The sequence below is a fragment of the Salvelinus fontinalis genome, chromosome 12 (assembly GCF_029448725.1).
Source record: "Salvelinus fontinalis isolate EN_2023a chromosome 12, ASM2944872v1, whole genome shotgun sequence".
Classification (NCBI taxonomy): Eukaryota; Metazoa; Chordata; class Actinopteri; order Salmoniformes; family Salmonidae; genus Salvelinus; species Salvelinus fontinalis.
This window is the reverse complement of record NC_074676.1, coordinates 20,511,881-20,531,047: the sequence shown is the minus strand read 5'-3', so window position 1 is coordinate 20,531,047 and position 19,167 is coordinate 20,511,881. Positions and strand designations below refer to the sequence as shown.

At 43.8% G+C, this 19,167-nt stretch overlaps 1 pseudogene; it reads right to left on the bottom strand.

Moving 5' to 3' along the window:
* LOC129866960 (WW domain-containing oxidoreductase-like) overlaps positions 1 to 19,167 on the bottom strand; it is a 320,558-nt pseudogene that overhangs the window by 235,155 nt on the left and 66,236 nt on the right.

The following is a 19,167-nucleotide window of genomic DNA, read 5'->3' as shown; positions in this document are numbered from 1 at the left end:
CTTTATTTTTACTATTTTATACATTGTTGAAAAATAGTGAAGACATCAAAACTATGAAATAACACATATGGAATCATGTAGTAACCAAAAAAGTGTTTAACAAATCAAAATATATTTCATATTTGAGATTCTTCAAATAGCCACCCTTTCCCTTGATGACAGCTTTGCACACTCTTGGCATTCTCTCAACCAGCTTCATCTGGAATGCTTTTCCAACAGTCTTACAGGAGTTCCCACATATGCTGAGCACTTGATAGCTGCTTTTCCTTCACTCTGCGGTCTGACTCATCCCAAACCATCTCAATTTGGACAAGGTAGGGGGATTGTGGAAGCCAGGTCATCTGATGCAGCACTCCATCACTCTCCTTCTTGGTCAAATAGCCCTTAACCAGCCTGGAGATGTGTTGGGTCATTGTCTTGTTGAAAAACAAAGGATAGTCCCACTAAGCTCAAACCAGATGGGATTCCGTATCGCTGCAGAATGTTGTGGTAGCCATGCTGGTTAAGTGTGCCTCGAAATCTAAATAATCACACACAGTGTCACCAGCAAAGCATCCCCACACCATAACACCTCCTCTTCCATGCTTTATGGTGGGAAATACACATGCAGAGATCATCCTTTCCCCCACACCGCGTCTCTCAAAGACTCGGCGGTTGGAACCAAAAATATCCAATTTGGTCTAATGTCCATTGATCGTGTTTCTTGAACCAAGCATCTTCTTCCTATTGGTGTCCTTTAGTAGTGGTTTCGTTGCAGCAAATCGACCATGAAGGTCTGATTCACGCAGTCTCCTCTGAACAGTTGATGTTGAGATGTGTCTGTTACTTGAACACTGTAAAGCATTTATTTGGGCTGCAATTTCTGAGGCTGGTAACTCTAATGAACTTATCTCTGCAGCAAAGGTAACTCTGGGTCTTCCATTCCAGTGGCGGTCCTCATGAGAGCCAGTTTCATCATAGTGCTTGATGGTTTTTGTGACTGCACTTGAAGAAAATGTAAAAGTTCTTGAAATGTTCCATATTGACTGACCTTCATGTCTTAAAGTAATGATGGACTGTTGTTACTCTTTGCTTATTTGAGCTGTTTTTGCCATAGTATGGACTTTGTGTTTTACCAAATAGGGCTATCATCTGTATACCAACCCTACCTTGTCACAACATAACTGATTGGCTCAAACACATTAAGAAGGAAAGACATTCCACAAATTAACTTTTAAGAAGGCACACCTGTTAATTGAAATGCATTCCAGGTGACTAACTAATGAAGCTGGCTGAGAGAATGCCAAGAGTGTGCAAAGCTGTCATCAAGGCAAAGGGTGGCTATTTGAAGAATTTCAAATATATTTTGATTTGTTTAACACTTTTTTGGATACTACATGTGTTATTTCATAGCTTTGATGTCTTGACTATTATTCTACAATGTAGAAAATATTAAAAATAAAGAAAAACCCTTGAATGAGTAGGTGTTATAAAACTTTTGACCGATAGTGTAAGTCAAAACTTAAACTAGGCCACTCAGGAACATTCAATGTGGTCTTGGTAAGCAACTCCAGCGTAGATTTTACCTTTTTTTAAGGTTATTGTCCTGCTGTTGGAAAGCAGACAGGTTTTTCTCTAGGACTTTGCCAGTGCTTATAGACATTTCTTTTTATCCTAAAAAACTCCCTAGTCCTTGCCGATGACCAGCATATCCATAACATGATTTATCCTAAAAGAACTCCCTAGTCCTTGACGATAACAAGCATACCCAAAACATGATGCGGCCACCTCCATGCTTGAAAATATAAAGAGTGGTACTCAGCAATGTGTTGTATTGGATTTTCCCAAACATAACACATTGTATTCAGGAAAAAAAGTGAATTTCTTTGCCAATTTTTTTGCAGTATTACTTTAGTGCCTTGTTCCAAACAGGATGCATGTTTTGGAATATTATATTATATATATTTTGTACAGGCTTCATTCTTTTCACCCTGCCATTTAAGTTAGTATTGTGGGGTAACTACAATGTTGTTGATCAACCCTTAATTTTCTCATATACCAGCCATGAAACATTTTAACTGTTTTAGTCACCATTTGCCTCAAGGTGAAATCCCTGAGCGGTTTTCTTCATCTCTGGGATGAAGCTCAAAGGGATATTCAATGTCCTTTTAATTTATTTTTTTACCCATCTTCCAATAGGTGCCCTTCTTTGTGAGACATTGGAAAACCTCCCTGGTCTTTGTGGACGAATCTGTAATATACAGTTTATACCGTATACCGGAGTATCGCCCCAGCCTAGTTTTTAACGTTCCTTTCTGTTCCTTTTTAAACCTCTGATATCGATTACTTTACCAATCAGTGCGGATAGAGCAGCTTGCTATGGAGCGGGCAAGCTATAGCCTAGTTGTTTACATGCGCGATGGACAGACAAGTGTAGGGCGCGAGATGTGACTGAAATTTTGCAGGTGAGGAGAAAGCGAGAGAGGGTGAAGGAGAAGGCTTGGCTTAATGCGCTGGGCATATTTTTATGACATGCATTATCCTAATTAGTCCCACAGAATACCTATGGAAATACCTACTTTGAATGTCTTTGAACGTCTGAGAGTTTGCTTAATGTTGGACCAGAGCTAGCTAGCTAGCTAGCTAACAACCTTGTGTGCAGAGTGGCACCAGAAATAAAAACACGTCTTACCTTTTTGTAGTTAATAAATCGAACGTGAAACTTGATAACTACAGTATCCTTATTAACTAGCATTGAAAAGGTTAATCTATTCTTCTCTAATTAAAAATCTGTCCCTAATTCCTGAATCCTGAATCACAGGTAACCGACACACCGCACACACTGGCAGAGATTTTCAGCTGGCAGGCAGATTACTGGAATAAGTTTCTGAGTGACAGTGAGTGCATTGCATAGGTGCTTTGTTGCGTTTTTTGTGGGACTGAAAAAAATGTCCAGAACGTAGAATAACATTATTAACCGGTTCCTATGCTTTTAAAATAGCGGTTCTGTTCTGGAACAGTATATATGACTGTCGTTCCTGGTTCTGTTCCCTGAACCAGTTCCAACCCGTGGTTATAAATAATATTGTTTTAGTCAGTGAATACGGACCTGTGTGACTCAGAGGACACCACCACCACACGGGCTGGGGCAGAGCATCGCAGCACTTCCTGCAGACACTGCACCAACAGGAAGTGACCTTGGTGGCAGATCTGCCAGGCCATCCTCCGTCAGATGCCAGGGCTGGGTACACACGGCTGCGTTACATATCAGGATGTGGAGTGGCTTACGGGGAGAGGAGAGGGACATACAGAACAATGATACATTGAGGGCCAGAATTACAAGATATAGGGACTGGGCCTATTCTCCATACTGTAACCAGAGATCTAGGGAAAAGAGAACAGTGTTGGAGATGGAAAGGAGCAGAGAGGGAAAGAGAGGAGGGAAGGAAAGGAGGGAAGGAGAGAGGGGTGCTATTTCTGTGTGCAGCTGCTCGGCCTCAGTAGGCCAAGACAGAGACAAGACAGAGACAGGGTATTAGTGATCTGACAGGGTATTAGTGACCCTCTATACAGTATTAGTGATACGGTATAGAGGGCTTCCTCTCTTACTCGCCCATGGTCTGACTGATAGATAATGAATACATTTCGACATCAGCCAACAGAAACAACCAACACCTTGAATAGTCATCATATCAACCTCAGAGAGAGAGAAAAATTATAATACATACTCACACATACACTCACACACTTCCATACAATCAAACTCACCATATACACATACACATCGCATCTGGGAATGTGTCTTTCGGGCCTCCCCTTCTTGTGTGTGTGCTGTGTGAGCAAGTGAAGATTGCCGTGTCGGCCTGAGCGGTGAGAGATCCTTGTCGGTGACAGCGTCGCTCCAGCGAGCTCGAAACCACAGTAACACAGTCGAACAATCCAAACACACCCCACCAATTTTTAATTTCTTCCATTAGAATTCATTATGAGGCCCAGGGCAGTTTGTGTACCCTGTGTTTAAGACTGCCTGCTGGATTAATTAAAAACTGGATGCTGGAAAATTAATGTGTGAATTGTTATCCCTGGCTCTAATGAGTCTTCCCCATAACGCTGTTAGATAGGACTGGAGTGAACGTTCACCTTCAGGCCTCCAAACACACACGCACACATACATGCACGCACACAGGGTTCATTACTGAGAGTCACACTCACTCCACACTAACTACCGAATGCCTACGTATGCAAATCATACACTTCATAAATACTACATACTGTACTTTCCTTAGAAAATTATGAACCCAGAGTTTTTAAAAACAAATGAAGAAGTCATCTTTAGATTAAACTCCAAATCCACTGCCTGAAATGTAACCAGCGTCGCAGCCTTGGAAGTCAAGCCTTAAATTCAAACTTTTATAACAGAGCCAGAGAACAGGTTGGTGGTAACTAAGAAGGCAGTGTTCCTCTCTGTTTAATAAAGCATGAAGTTCAGAGCCCTGGCCTCTGTTCCTCTGTATCACCACAGCCAGGAAACATTGGCTCTGACTGCTGCTGCTGCAGCCTGGGAACTCTACAGTCACCTTGGAAAGACAGTTTTCCTGTCTTAACTGTTCAAATCAAATTGTATTTGTCACATGCTTCGTAAACAACAGGTGTAGACTAACAGTGAAATGCATTCCCAACAATGCAGAGAAAAAATATATAAATTGTCGAAAAATATAAAAGATAATAACAAGGAATAAGTAGAACAAAATAACAAGGAATTAATACACACTTAATGTGTTGTGAAATGTGTTATGAAATGTAATGTCATGTAATATTTTTAGTTGTACATAACTGCCTTAATGTTGCTGGGCACCAGAAAGAGTGTCTGCTGCCGTGGCTAATGGGGATCCTTAATAAATACAAATACAATACTAAATGAGTAAGGATAACTTGGCTATATACACAAGGTGCAAGTCAATACCGAATTTATGATTGAGGTAATTTATGATTGACATAATGATTGAGGTAATTGAGGTACTTATGTACAGTACCAGTCAAAAGTTTGGACACACCTACTCATTCAAGGGTTTTTCTTTATTTTTACTATTTTCTACATTGTAGAATCTACATTGTAGAATATAGAATCATGAAGCAACCAAAAAAGTGTTAAACAAATCCAAATGTTTTTTTATTTCATATTCTTCAAAGTAGCCACCCTTTGCCTTGATGACAGCTTTGCACACTCTTGGCATTCTCTCAACCAGCTTCAAGAGGTAGACACCTGGAATGCAATTTAATTAACAGATGTGCCTTCTTAAAAGTTAATTTGTGGAATTCCTTTCCTTTTTTAATGCATTTCAGCCAATCAGTTGTGTTGTGACAAGGTAGGAGTGGTATACAGAAGACAACCCTCTTTGGTAAAAGTCCATATTATGGCAAAAACAGCTCAAATAAGCAAAGATAAATTACAGTCCATCATTACTTTAAGACATGACAGTCAGTCAATCCGGAGAATTTCAAGAACTTTGAAAGTTTCTTCAAGTGCAGTCGGAAAAACCATGAAGCAATTTGATGAAACTGGCTCTCATGAGGACCGCCACAGGAAAGGTTGACCAGAGTTACCTCTGCTGCAGAGGATAAGTTCAGATTGCAGCCCAAATAAATACTTCAGAGTTCAAGTAACAGACATCTCAACATCAACTGTCCAGAGGAGACTACGTGAATCAGGCCTTAATGGTCAAATTGCTGCAATGAAGCCACTACTAAAGGACACTAATAAGAAGAAGAGACTTGGTTGAGCCAAGAAACACGAGCAACAGACATTAGACTGGTGGAAATTTGGCCAAATTTGAAGTTTTTGGTTCCAACCGCCGTGTCTTTGTGAGACGCAGAGTAGGTGAACGGATGATCTCCGCAAGTGTGGTTCCCACCGTGAAGCATGGAGGAGGAGGTGTGATGGTGTGGGGGTGCTTTGCTGGTGATACTGTCTGTGATTTATTTAGAATTCAAGGCACACTTAACCAGCATGGCTACCACAGCATTCTGCAGCAATACGCCATCCCACCATTTTCCCGTTTTTCAACAGGAAAATGAACCAACACACCTCCAGGCTGTCTAAGGGCTATTTGACAAAGAAGGAGAGTGATGGAATGCTGCATCAGATGACCTGGCCTCCACAATCCCCCAAACTCAACCAAATTGAGATGGTTTGGGATGAGTTGGACCACCGAGTGAAGGAAAAGCAGCCAACAAGTGCTCAACATATGTGGGAACTCCTTCAAGACTGTTGGAAAAGCATTCCAGTTTAAGCTGGTTAAGAGAATGCCAAGAGTGTGCAAAGCTGTCATCAAGTCAAAGGGTGGATACTTTGAAGAATCAAAAATCTAAAATATATTTTGATTTGTTTAACACTTTTTTGGTTACTACATGATTCCATATGTGTTATTTCATAGTTTTGATGTCTTCCCTATTATTTTACAATGTAGGAAATAGTAAAAATAAAGAAAACCTCTTGAATGTGTCACGTTCTGACCCTAGTTATTGTGTTCATCTTTTGTTTTGTTGGTCAGGACGTGAGCTGGGTGGGCATTTCTATGTGTTGTGTTTCTATGTTGGGTTAATGGGTTGCCTGGTATGGCTCTCAATTAGAGGCAGGTGTTTGGCGTTTCCTCTGATTGAGAGTCATATTAAGGTAGGTTGTTCTCACTGTTTGTTTGTGGGTGATTGTCTTCCGTGTCTGTATGTATGTTAGTACCACACGGGACTGTAGCGTTGGTTTGTAGTCTGTACCTGTTTCGTGCGTTCTTCGTGTATTTGTAAGTTCTCATGTTTTAGGTCAGTCTATGTCGTTTTGTTGTTTTGTAATTTTCCAAGTGTTTTTTCGTGTTCGTCTTCAAATAAATAAATAATGTCATCATACCTCGCTGCACATTGGTCTTCCGATCCCTCTCTCCTCTCCTCGTCTGAGGAGGAGGAAGAAGTAGACAATCGTTACAGAATGAGTAAGTGTGTCCAAACTTTTGACTGGTACTGTACATATAGGTAGGGATAAAGTGACTAGGCAACGGGATAGATAATAAACAGTAACAGCTGCACATGTGATGAGTCAAAAGAGATATTAGTACAAAAAAGGTTATTGCAGATATTCCGGGTAGCTATTGGTTAACTATTTTGAAGTCTTATAGCTTGGGGGTAGATGACGTTCAGGCTCCTGTTGGTTCCATACTTGGTGCATCGGTTCCGCTTGCCGTGCTGTTGCAGAGAGAACATTCTATGACTTGGGTGTCTGGAGTCTTTGACAATGTTTAGGGCATTCCTCTGACACCACCTGGTATAGAGGTCCTGGATGGCAGAGAGCTCGGACCCAGTGATGTACTGGGCCATACGCATCTGCCTGGGCCATTTGGCATCTGCCTTGCGGTCAGATGCCAAACAGTTGCCATACTAAGCAGTGATGCAGCCAGTCAATATTCTCTCAATGGTGCAGCTGTAGAACTTATTGAGGATCTGAGGGCCCATGCTGAATCTTTTCAGCCTCCTGAGGGGGAAGAGGTGTTGTCGTCTGCAAACTTAATGATGGTGAGTCGTGCGCACTCACGCAGTCGTGGGTAAACAGGGAGCATATGAGAGGACTAAGCAGGTACCACTGAGGGGCCCCCGTGTTGAGGGTCAATATGGCCAATGATTTGTTGCCTACCCTCACCACCTGGGGGCAGCCATTCAGGGAGTCTAGGATTCAGTTGCAGATGGAGGTTTTTAATCCCAGGGTCCTTAGCTTAGTGATGAGCTTGGAGGGCACAATGGTGTTGAACGCTGAGCTGTAGTCAATGAACAAATCAAACTTTATTCGTCACATGCGCCGAATACAACAAGTGTAGACCATATTGTGAAATGCTTACATTAGAACAGCATTCTCACGTAGGTGTTCCTTTTGTCCAGGTGGGAAAGGGCAGTGTGGAGTACAATGGAGATTGCGTCATCTGTGGATCTGTTATGGCGCTATGCAAATCTGAGTGGATCCAGGGTGTCTGGGATGATGGTGTTGTTGTGAGCCATGACCAGCCTTTCAAAGCATTTCATGGCTACAGATGTAAGTTCTACGGGGCGATAATCATTTAGACAGTGTCATGACTGTCCTGTGGGGATCAGACTGGGTCAGATCAGATGGGTGGGTGACAGTAACCAGGCCTCTCTCTCTCTCTGACAGAAGAGAGAAAGGAGTACAATAGAGATTGCGTCATCTGTGGATCTGTTAGGGCGGTATGCAAATCGGATGGGAGAGAGGGGGAGCTACTGGATGGTCGACTGTACACACTCTGTCGTAAATTTAAGCAGGAGAGAACTCGCTCTCTGCTCTTTAGTAGCAACCAAAGGAATATCTTTGTTCAGACACTTTTGCCCGCCCAAAACGCTAACGTCCAAAAGTGGATAACGGAACAATAATTCTAACATAGGGGATTTGGGAAATTGTCAGCGGGGAGAAGTAGAAAATGAATGTAACTTGGAAAAGATACCCCTTAATCTGTCAAGTTTTCATCCAGTATGATGTGAATACAATGTGAAAAATGATGAAAGTATTTTAAGATATGAATGTGATTTTAGTTTTCTAATGAGATAATCGTTTTTGAAATCCTTTACACAGTAACTAGCCACGCCCCGAGTTAGGTCAGAGAGCTTGTCAGCATGCCAGAACGACCCTTTTTACCAAGAGTGTCACGCCCTGACCTTAGAGATCCTTTTTATGTCTCTATTTTGGTTTGGTCAGGGCGTGAGTTGGGGTGGGCATTCTATGTCTGGTGTTCTATGTTTTCTTTTCTGTGTGTTTGGCCGGGTGTGGTTCTCAATCAGAGGCAGCTGTCTATCGTTGTCTCTGATTGAGAACCATACTTAGGTATCCTTTTTCCACCTGTTAGTTGTGGGTAGTTGTGGGTAGTTTTCTGTTTTGTGTTGTTGCACCAGACAGAACTGTTTCGTTTTGTTCACTCTCTTTGTTGTTTTTGTTGTTTCAGTGTTCAGGTTATTTATTAAATTATAATGAACACTTACGACGCTGCGTTTTGGTCACCTTCATTCCAGGACGATCATTACAGAACTACCCACCACCATAGGACCAAGCAGCGTGGTGGAATGGACTCCTGGACATGGGAGGAAATATTGGATGGCAAGGGACCCTGGGCACAGCCGGGAGAGTATCGCCATCCTAAAGAGGAGCTGGAGGCAGCTAAAGCGGAGCGGCGACGCTACGAGGAGTTGGCTCGAGGAAAACGTGCACGAGAGGCAGCTCCAGAATTTGTTTGGGGGGAGCACACAAGGAGATTTGCGGAGTCAGGTAGGAGACTTGAGCCAACTCCCCGTGCTTACCGCGGCGAGCATGTGACTGGTCAGGCCCCGTGCTATGGGGTGATGCACACGGTGTCCTCAGTGCGCACTCATAGCCCGATGCGCTATATCCCAGCTCCTCGCATCGGCCGGGCTAGAGTGGGCATCGAGCCAGGACGGAGTGTGCCAGCCCTGCTCTCCAGGCCTCCAGTGTGTCTCCTCGGCCCGGGTTATCCTGCGCCAGCCCTACGCACGGTGTTCCCGGTTCGCCAGCACAGCCCTGTGCGGCTTGTTCCAGCTCCCCGCACTTGCCGGGCTACAGGGGGGGATCCAGCCAGGACTAGTTGTGCTAGCTCTGCGCTCGAGACCGCCAGTGCGCCTCCATGGCCCAGTGTATCCGGTGCCTCGGCCAAGGAAGAGGCCTCCTGCATGTCTCCCCAGCCTGGTGAGTCCTGTGCCTTCTCCCAGAGCCAGGCCTCCTGTGTGTCTCTCCACTCCTGTGGTGATCCATGGCACAAAGCTTCCAGTGATGATCCATGGCAAGAAGCCTCCAGTGATGATCCATGGCAAGAAGCCTCCAGTGGTGATCCATGGCACGAAGCCTCCAGTGATGATCCATGGTAAGAAGCCTCCAGGGGTGATCCATGGTAAGAAGCCTCCAGTGATGATCCATGGCACGAAGCCTCCAGTGGTGATGCATGGCACGAAGCCTTGGGAGGAAATCTTTGACGGCAAGGGACCCTGGGCACAGCCGGTAGAGTATCGCCGTCCGAAAGAGGAGCTGGAGGCAGATAAAGCGGAGCGGCGACGCTACGAGGAGTTGGCTCGAGGAAAACGTGCACGAGAGGTAGCCCCAAAATTCATTTGGGGGGTGGGGGGGGGGGGTGGGGGCAGTGAAGTCACCAGCCACTAGGAACACTGCTTCTGGGTGAGCATTTACTCTTATGGCAATATACAGCTCTTTGAGTGCGGACTTAGTGCCAACATTGGTTTGTGGTGTAAATATAGAGCTACGAAAAATATAGATGAAAACTCTTGGTAAATAGTGTGGTCTACAACTTATCATGAGGTATTCTAACTCAGGCAAGAATAATCTTGAGACGCACCAGTTGACGCACCCCCCCCCCCCGGAGTTTGCCCGATGCAGCCATTCTGTCCTGCCGATGTATAGAAAATCCAGCTAGATTTATATTTATCATGTCCTTGTTGAGCACGACTCAGAGAAACATAGGATATTACAGTTCTTCAGATCCCATTGACAGGATAGTATCGAATCGAGCTCATACAGTTTATTCTCCAGTAATTCTCCATGTTCGCCAATAGAACAGAGGGTAGAGGTGATTTATCCACTCTCTGACAGTCTCGTCAGGTATCCAGAACATGTGACTTGGGCTGGAGCCAAACCCTTCCAGTGCCTCTCACTTTATAGCCACTGGTCCTTATTGTGTATCTCTCAGTGGTCAGGGCCCCTCATCCTCAGAAGAGCAGTTCCTAGCCCAGGATCTCATCTTCATAACCACAGCCCTAATGAAGGTCTTTAATGGGCATACTGCTGGCCCTAAATGCTATCACCCCCTCAAGTGGCGGTGTTAAGTACCAAAGAGGGAGAGATGAGTGAATTGTTTATTGTAACTAGCCCCCTCTGGCCTGACCTCTGACCTCTAAGATAACCTGCCTGAAGGAGGTGATTGGCTGTGGGTGCAGCTAGGCTCTGTCCAATGGTCATTAGGTCTTTATTGGCAATACCGGGACAGGATCTGGTACAGGAACTGGAACAAACCGTTTGAAATGTGTGTATAAGTGGTCATGACACCATAATTTTGACTTTGATACAGATACTAGGTTTAGTATCCCGATTCTCGATACCATCACAATTCTCAATACAAAAATTATACCAAAATGATACCACGGCAAAAAAGTCATAAAGTAAAACTTCAATTAAACGCAGTCTCAAATAGCCGCCTGTCCCTTTTAATAGCTGGGCACTGGCAATTATTTCAGGAAATAAACGCCTGTTTCAAATAAACACTGGGTCTAAATGAATTGTTCATGGCGGTTACCATTAATTACCATGAACTGTTTATGAGGTTTAATGTTTGATTTGTTACATTATATAATTCAGTAATGACTCAAAGAAATTATGCTAATCATACATTTTTATCGCCAGTAAGAAACTGCTAGCCATTGGCTGCTAACAACTGAGAACTGCTAGCTAACAGGCAAGCACAAAAAATAGTCAACAACTTTGGGAGTACAGAACCCTAGAAATGGCAGATCACCCTCTACTGGCGAAAGTAAGGTTACAGAAAATACACAGACAGCATAGAATATTTATTGTCAAGGATTCTTTTTTTTTATTTTATTTTTCGGCATACTAAGACAAAATAAAGGTGACACATTGTGTATATGATAACACATTAGTGCATGAAATGAAGAAATTGATTAAAATGCTGTAAGTGAATGCTGGAATTAAACAATTAAATATGCAAATGAGCAAAAGCTATGTGCATTAAGGAAATAGACCCCTGGCTGAAATAGAAGCCTGTCTCTAATAAGCCCCTGTTGTGTTCAGTGATTTAAGCAAATAAACGCCCGGGCTATTAATTAGGTTTTACAGTATTAACCGAAGTCTCAGAATGTTACTTGAACTTTAACTCGTTGGATTTTTTTACATCAATTTTTTTCAGAAACAGCCATGTACAACTTAATGAATCAATTAAATAAATCATAGACTCACTTTGACTTTGTTTATACCAATCTAACTACATAACAATATAATGTTAATAATTTATTTGAATGGTAAATCTATTGATAAACATGGTAAATCAAGATGGAGCCTAGGCCTACTAACTATATACAGGTGAAGGTATATTCAATAGGAGTGTGTGAATGCACTGAGTTATTGAGCTAATTGTGGCTGATTTCATGGGGCTACAGATGACAAACAATCCCTTCCATTTGGGACAGCATGAGTGGGGAGCTAACATGATGCTGCCAAGGCTAAGGCTAAGTTGAGCCGGCACAGGGGACATTAGATGCGATGATAGACAGACTTGATCCGTGAGACAAATAATTCAGAAAGTAACAAAAATCCTAGTACCGAACCGTTTTTCATGTTCTAGTATCAAAAAGGTACAGACGTTTTGGTGTACCATGCAACACTAGAGTGTATTGTGTGTGTGTGCATATGTGTGTTTGTCAGTGGCATGTACTCATGGATACAAAGGGCAACAAGGCATCCCCAAAAAATGTACCAATAAAAAAGGAAAAAAACGAAATAATGTAACTTTCGTCTATCTGTGTTAATTATCCTTCAATTCGAAAAAGCCTGAATGTGCTGTACACTACCAGTCAAATGTTTTAGAACACCTCCTCATTCAAGGGTTTTTCTTTATTTTTTTATAATTTTCTACATTGTAGAATAATAGTGAAGACATCAAAACTATGAAATAACACACATGGAATCAAGTACTAACCAAAAAAGTGTTTAACAAATCAAAATATATTTCATATTTGAGATTCTTCAAACAGCCACCCTTTACCTTGATGACAGCGTTGCACACTCTTGGCATTCTCTCAACCAGCTTCACCTGGAATGTTTTTTCAACAGTCTTGAAGGAGTTCCCACATATGCTGAGCACTTGTTGGCTGCTTTTCCTTCACTCTGCGGTCCGACTCATCCCAAACCATCTCAATTTGGTGGAGGTCGGGGGATTGTGGAGGCCAGGTCATCTGATGCAGCACTCCATCACTCTCCTCCTTGGTAAAATAGCCCTTACACAGCCTGGAGGTGTGTTGGGTCATTGTCTTGTTGGAAAAACAAATGATAGTCCCACTAAGGCCAATCCAGACGGGATGGCGTATCAATATATAAAATATATAAAATATTTAATGGAAAAGTGTTGCCTGCATATGTATTCACCCCTTTGCTATGAAGCCCCTAAATAAGATCTGGTGCAACCAAATACTTTCAGAAGTCACATAATTAGTTAAACAAAGTCCACCTGTGTGCAATCTAAGTGTCACATGATCTGTCACATGATCTCAGTATATATATACACCTGTTCTGAAAGGCCCCAGAGTCTGCAACACCACTTAAGAAGGGGCACTACTAAGCAAGCAGCAGTATGAAGGCCAAGGAGCTCTCCAAACAGGTCAGGGACAAAGTTGTGGAGAAGTACAGATCAGGGTTGGGTTATAAAAAAATATCGGAAACTTTGAACATCCCACGGAGCACCATTAAATCCATTATTTAAAAAATTGAAAGAATATGGCACCAGAACAAACCTGCCAAGAGATGGCCGCCCACCAAAACTCACGGACCAGGCAAAGAGGGCATTAATCAGAGATGCAACAAAGAGACCAAAGATAACCCTGAAGGAGCTGCATAGCTCCACAGCGGAGATTGGAGTATCTGTCCATAGGACCACTTTAAGCCGTACACTCCACAGAGCTGGGTTTTACGGAAGAGTGGCCAGAAAAAAAGCCATTGCTTAAAGAAAGAAATAAGCAAACACTTTTGGTGTTTGCCAAAAGGCATGTGGGAGACTCCCCAAACATATGGAAGAAGGTACACTGGTCAGATGAGACTAAAATGTAGCTTTTTGGCCATCAAGGAAAACGCTATGTCTGGCGCAAACACAACACCTCTCATCACCCCGAGAACACCATCCCCACAGTGAAGCATGTTGGTGGCAGCATCATGCTGTGGGGATGTTTTTCACCGGCAGGGACTGGGAAACTGGTCAGAATTGAAGGAATGATGGATGGGGCTAAATACAGGGAAATTATTGAGGAAAACCTGTTTCAGTCTTCCAGAGATTTGAGATTGGGACAGAGGTTCACCTTCCAGCAGGACAATGACCCTAAGCATACTGCTAAAGCAACACTCGAGAGGTTTAAGGGGAAACATTTAAATGTCTTGGAATGGCCTGGTCAAAGCCCAGACCTCAATCCATTTGAGATTGCGGAACACATTCAACTTGAAGGAGCTGGAAAGGTTTTGTCTTGAAGAATGGGCAAAAATCCCAGTGGCTAGATGTGGCAAGCTTATAGAGACATACCCCAAGAGACTTGCAGCCGTAATTGCTGCAAAAGGTGACTCTACAAAGTATTGACTTTAGGGGGGTGAATAGTTATGCACACTCAAGTTTACAGGTTTTTTTGTCTTATTTCTTGTTTGTTTCACAAGAAAAAATATGTTGCATCTTCAAAATGGTGGGCATGTTGTATAAATCTAATGACATAACCCTCCCCCAAAAAATGTATTTAAATTCCAGGTTGTAATGCAACAACATTTGAAAAATGCCAAGGGGGTGAATACTTTCGCAAGCCACTGTATATGTTTTGTGCCTGAAGACATGCATTCTGTTATAGAGTTGGTACATTCAGAAAGCTGCACTATGCCATTCACAGCCTCTCCTCTTCTCTCTCCTCTACCCTCCAATTTGCTTCACTCCGCTCCCCTCTGCTCTCCTGTTCTGATGAGAATTAATGTACTCTGACGTCCCAAAGGGACTCCCCCACTACCCCCACCACCATCCCTAATGAAGAAATACAGCCTGGCCAAAAACACGGAGGGAGAGAGGTAAGAAAAAGAGGAGGATTGAGGGAGAGAGGGGGGAGTACAAAGAGAAAGGACGAGAGGAGGGGAGAAAGAAGGAGTACAGGGAGGGAGAGATTGTAAGACATAAAGATGGGGAGAGGGAGAGAGAAAGATATAGAGAGAAAAGAGATGGAGAAAAGGGCTACATAGAGGGAAATAGAGTGAGGTATGAAGAGAAGGAGAAAGAAAGAGAAAAGGGAAGGGAAAGGGACGGGTTCTCTCTCAGTATGGATCACTGGTCCCAGACATCTCCTGACTTGTGGGTTAATCTGCCTCTACCATTAAGCACCATCACACTCTGATCACAGAGCAAAGGACAGGTCACTCACTACTACTACTGGTCTGGTCCCCATTCCTTCACTTCAGGAGAGGCTGTGGGTGCAGGAGAGCTGGGGAAGCAGGGGGGTGCTTTGGCAAGGGTTAAGTGGAGGGGGGGGGCATGTGGTGTGTGGAAAAGGAGACACCGGCTTGGTGGGTTGGAGGAGTTGCTGGGGATGGAGTATAAGGAGGGCGTCTGAGGAGACTGGAGGTGGGCAGGGGATAAGGGGGTAAGGGGAGGCTGTGGAAGGGTTTGGCTGCAGCCCAAGTCACATGGCCTGGATGGCCATAAACTGCCCCAGGGCAGCCAGGGGCAATGACAGCCCTAAAACTCCCCTAGGACCAGCAATACACCCTGTGCACAAACGTAAACACACACAGACACACACACAGAATATGAGCATGGCTGCAAGAACAGAACGTGACCCCAAGACTGCAACAGAGTGACGACACACACGCCCTGAACGCTGACCACCACAGAATAAGTGTTACAAAGTCTCTTGTGGAGCAATGTCATCCACACACATCGCATGGACATACGTGCCCATATGGTGTCCGACAGAGGCCCATGGTCAGGATGTCCTGTGTGACTGTCGGTGTGACAGTGTGTGAGAGTAGGTGACTCAAACTAATACCAACTGTGGCTCGGTCTCAAATAGCCTTGCATTGTGGGTAGCTCAGGTTACACATCCTCCGTTTTCACTTATCCTTTTCTAATCTCCTCTGACACAGACAGACAGACAGACAGACAGACAGACAGACAGACAGACAGACAGACAGACAGACAGACAGACAGACAGAGCACTGAGAGCAGAGGGAATAAGCCAAATTAAAGTGTTATTAGGGCAACGGAGACTGTGTGTGTGCGTGTGTGTAACGACAGCAACATCGGGGGAGATAAACCCCTAAAGGTAGGAGAATAATGACTGATATGCACAGACCTCATCAAATGACAGACTTCATTATGTCTAACTCATCTGGGCATGTACTATACTATATCAAGCATGAGGGAGTTAACTGCTCTGAAAAAAACACTAATGATCTTATTTAATCAAAACCTAAGTATGGATTTATTTTCTTAGCGGTCCAAACCAGACGATCAGGCTGCTTTCTGTTTTTGAAGACCCCTGGGGTGATGATATTGCTACAGTATAACTGATTTGTATTGGAATAAACAAAAACAACCACAGAGTAGGAGAATGGGACAGACAGGTTTACAGTGAGAGGGGGTGGAGAGTTGTGTACAGTTTCTTGGCCTTGAATGAGTCAGCGAACTCTGACACTGCGGAGAGAGGCCAGGTCCAACCTCATGGCCTCCACCCTGGCCTTGTGCTGCAAAGAGAACAAACACAACACATCATCATGGCCATCCTCATCATGACTCCACGGCATATTGAGAATCCGTCACACACATACACACACACTAGCTCCTGGGCTGACTCCCATAAATCAGAAGCAGACTTTTAGATTGACATCAGCTGATGTTGAGGTAGACCAGACAGTGTGCAGATGTCGGCAGATCTGATGAGACATCATGAGCACAGCCCAACTACAGCAGACAGACACTATTATGTCTCAGGATGTCGTCTCGGGTTCACATGGTACTGCCGGTTCTGTCTGTCTGCTGCCAGAGTGTGCGTGCATGTGTAGTTCATCACACACCATATGCCGGTAGACAGGAGAGTGGAGAGGAGATTAAGCGGTGAAAGATAGATTACTGTAGAGCTGAATACATAGCTGCATTTACACACTGAATACAGACTACTCATCATCTACTCTATCAGACTGGATTCAGTCTACATACACAGCTGATCCTGTCAGAGATGTATTATCATGACCAGGTATAGAACCCAGTCCTCAGCCCTGTCCCCTCACAGCAGTCACGCATTTGTTCTCAGTGTTTTAACTCAGGACCTCTGCTCTCCATATAACATACAAGTAGGGTTATTCAGATTTCCATACCTTCATACCGTTCTGGTACCATACCGGGGTATACGTTATTACAGACAGTGCACACAAGGGTCGTTATATATCTTTCAAAACGATCCAGGAGGGATTGATTGTCTCTGCTGTAACCAAGAAGCTTGATCTTGCAAGTTAGCCACTTAGCTAGCAAGTTAGCAAACCAAATGCATAGCTGGTTCCGTGAGCTGGAGATAATTCATTTGGCACAACGTGCACAGAGAGGGCTACACCTGTGCAGAGCACATGCCCCTTTCCCCTTCCAGTCTTCAAAGTGGCCTTTTCGGTGGTGGTAGATTTTTTTTGCATACATTTTTTTTCTTCTGGTTGTTGTTCTGAACCCACTGCCCGCAAGTTGTTGTTGAATTCTCATCTACGCATCAGAACCAAAAAGTTGCGTATCTTGACTGTTGACCAATGACCAGTCATCAGCGTTGGCGCACATATCCAGATGAGTGACCAGACAGAACTTGTTTCACTTCCTTTGCCTGACGAAAACAGAGCAGTCCTACATTTATATGATCCATATAAAACACAGTTTAGAAATCTACTATGGAGGCATCTTTCCCAGAACAACAACAGGGTACCTGGCAATTTGATTGATCATTTTCCTATTTCAGATAGACCTAGTTTGGGTGGCTACTGGCTATATGTCTAAAGAAAAGCAGCTGATGGCACTGCCTTCAACACTATAGGATGAAGTGACATATTCTGAATGTATCACAATATTGGTAAGGAAGAACAAGGCTACAACGGCTGGCAACAGGCACTCTGCAAGCAGGCAGCCCTCCGATCCTGCAACCTCTGCTACAAATAGACTGTATGATTTAGCTCGCTCTGGACTCCAGAGAAGTGACATGATATATCGCTAGTTGATGTTGAATGCTAACATGAATTCATTTTGCTCCAAATGCAGGTGTAAAATGCAGTTAATTTCTGTAGCCTATCTTGCTTTTTGAAAATTCATCAACATTTATGGCTGTAATGACAGGCGACAATACATTTGCGTGGGTCGCAAGTTTTGTACAACTCCTTTTTGGGGGTAGCCAGCTAAAAAGTTTGAAAACCACTAGGGTACATGTTAGTGGCGACGCATGGAGTTGGGTTATAGTAATGGCAGGCGACAGTATTTCTGACAATCTTATATTCTGACAGGATTTGTGTGGTCATTGTTACTAAGTGCAGCATTTATTCCAGATGAAAATAGTTTTGCAATATACTATACTCACAAGACTGCTGCTTACCCTCTTCTTTTAATAAATGCTCAATTTCTTGGTGGGGTGCAATTTTTGGGGTTTGAGCACATGCCCCCTAAAGGTCTGTCTTAGGTAGTTAACTTATAGTTAGTTATAAGCAGTGGTGTATCACCCCCCCCCCCCCCCCCCCCCCCCGCAGCCAAAACGAGCCGGGGGGTCCCCAACCCAATTCTTCTTTTTTTGGTATAATCTTACCGTCTGTATTTTAAAATATCACGGTATACTGTATATATGGTATGTCACCCAAGCCTACATACAAGTACACACACGGGACCTGCAGCATGTGCAGGTGTGTGAGGTGTGTGATTGTGTGTGAGTGTAGCGTGAACCAGGGAAGCGTGTGTTCCTCTCAGACCAATGGTCCGTTAGACTCATCCCTCAAGCCAGAGAAAAACACCACTCCTGGGATTCCACCGTCTGGGATTGGGAATATCAGCTATTCCTGATGCACGCGCACACACACACTTCCCCCGCTGTTTGTCCCTGGAGAGCACTGTCAGCTCACATTACCCCAGGAAAAAGCGTTCAATGTTCCGCGCTCCGCTTCCGACTCCCCCGTCAGCCTTTTCCCACATCTCATCTCTATCCCAGGAACGTCATGAGGGAGCGTCTTTCCTTCATGCAGCTGTCTCTGTAGAGAGTAACTGTACAGGACACCACAGCAAGGACACACATGGAACAATACCCACCAGCCAAGCCAAACACGTCAAGGGTTAACAGCTCCTTCGTATTTAAGGTACATTTTTC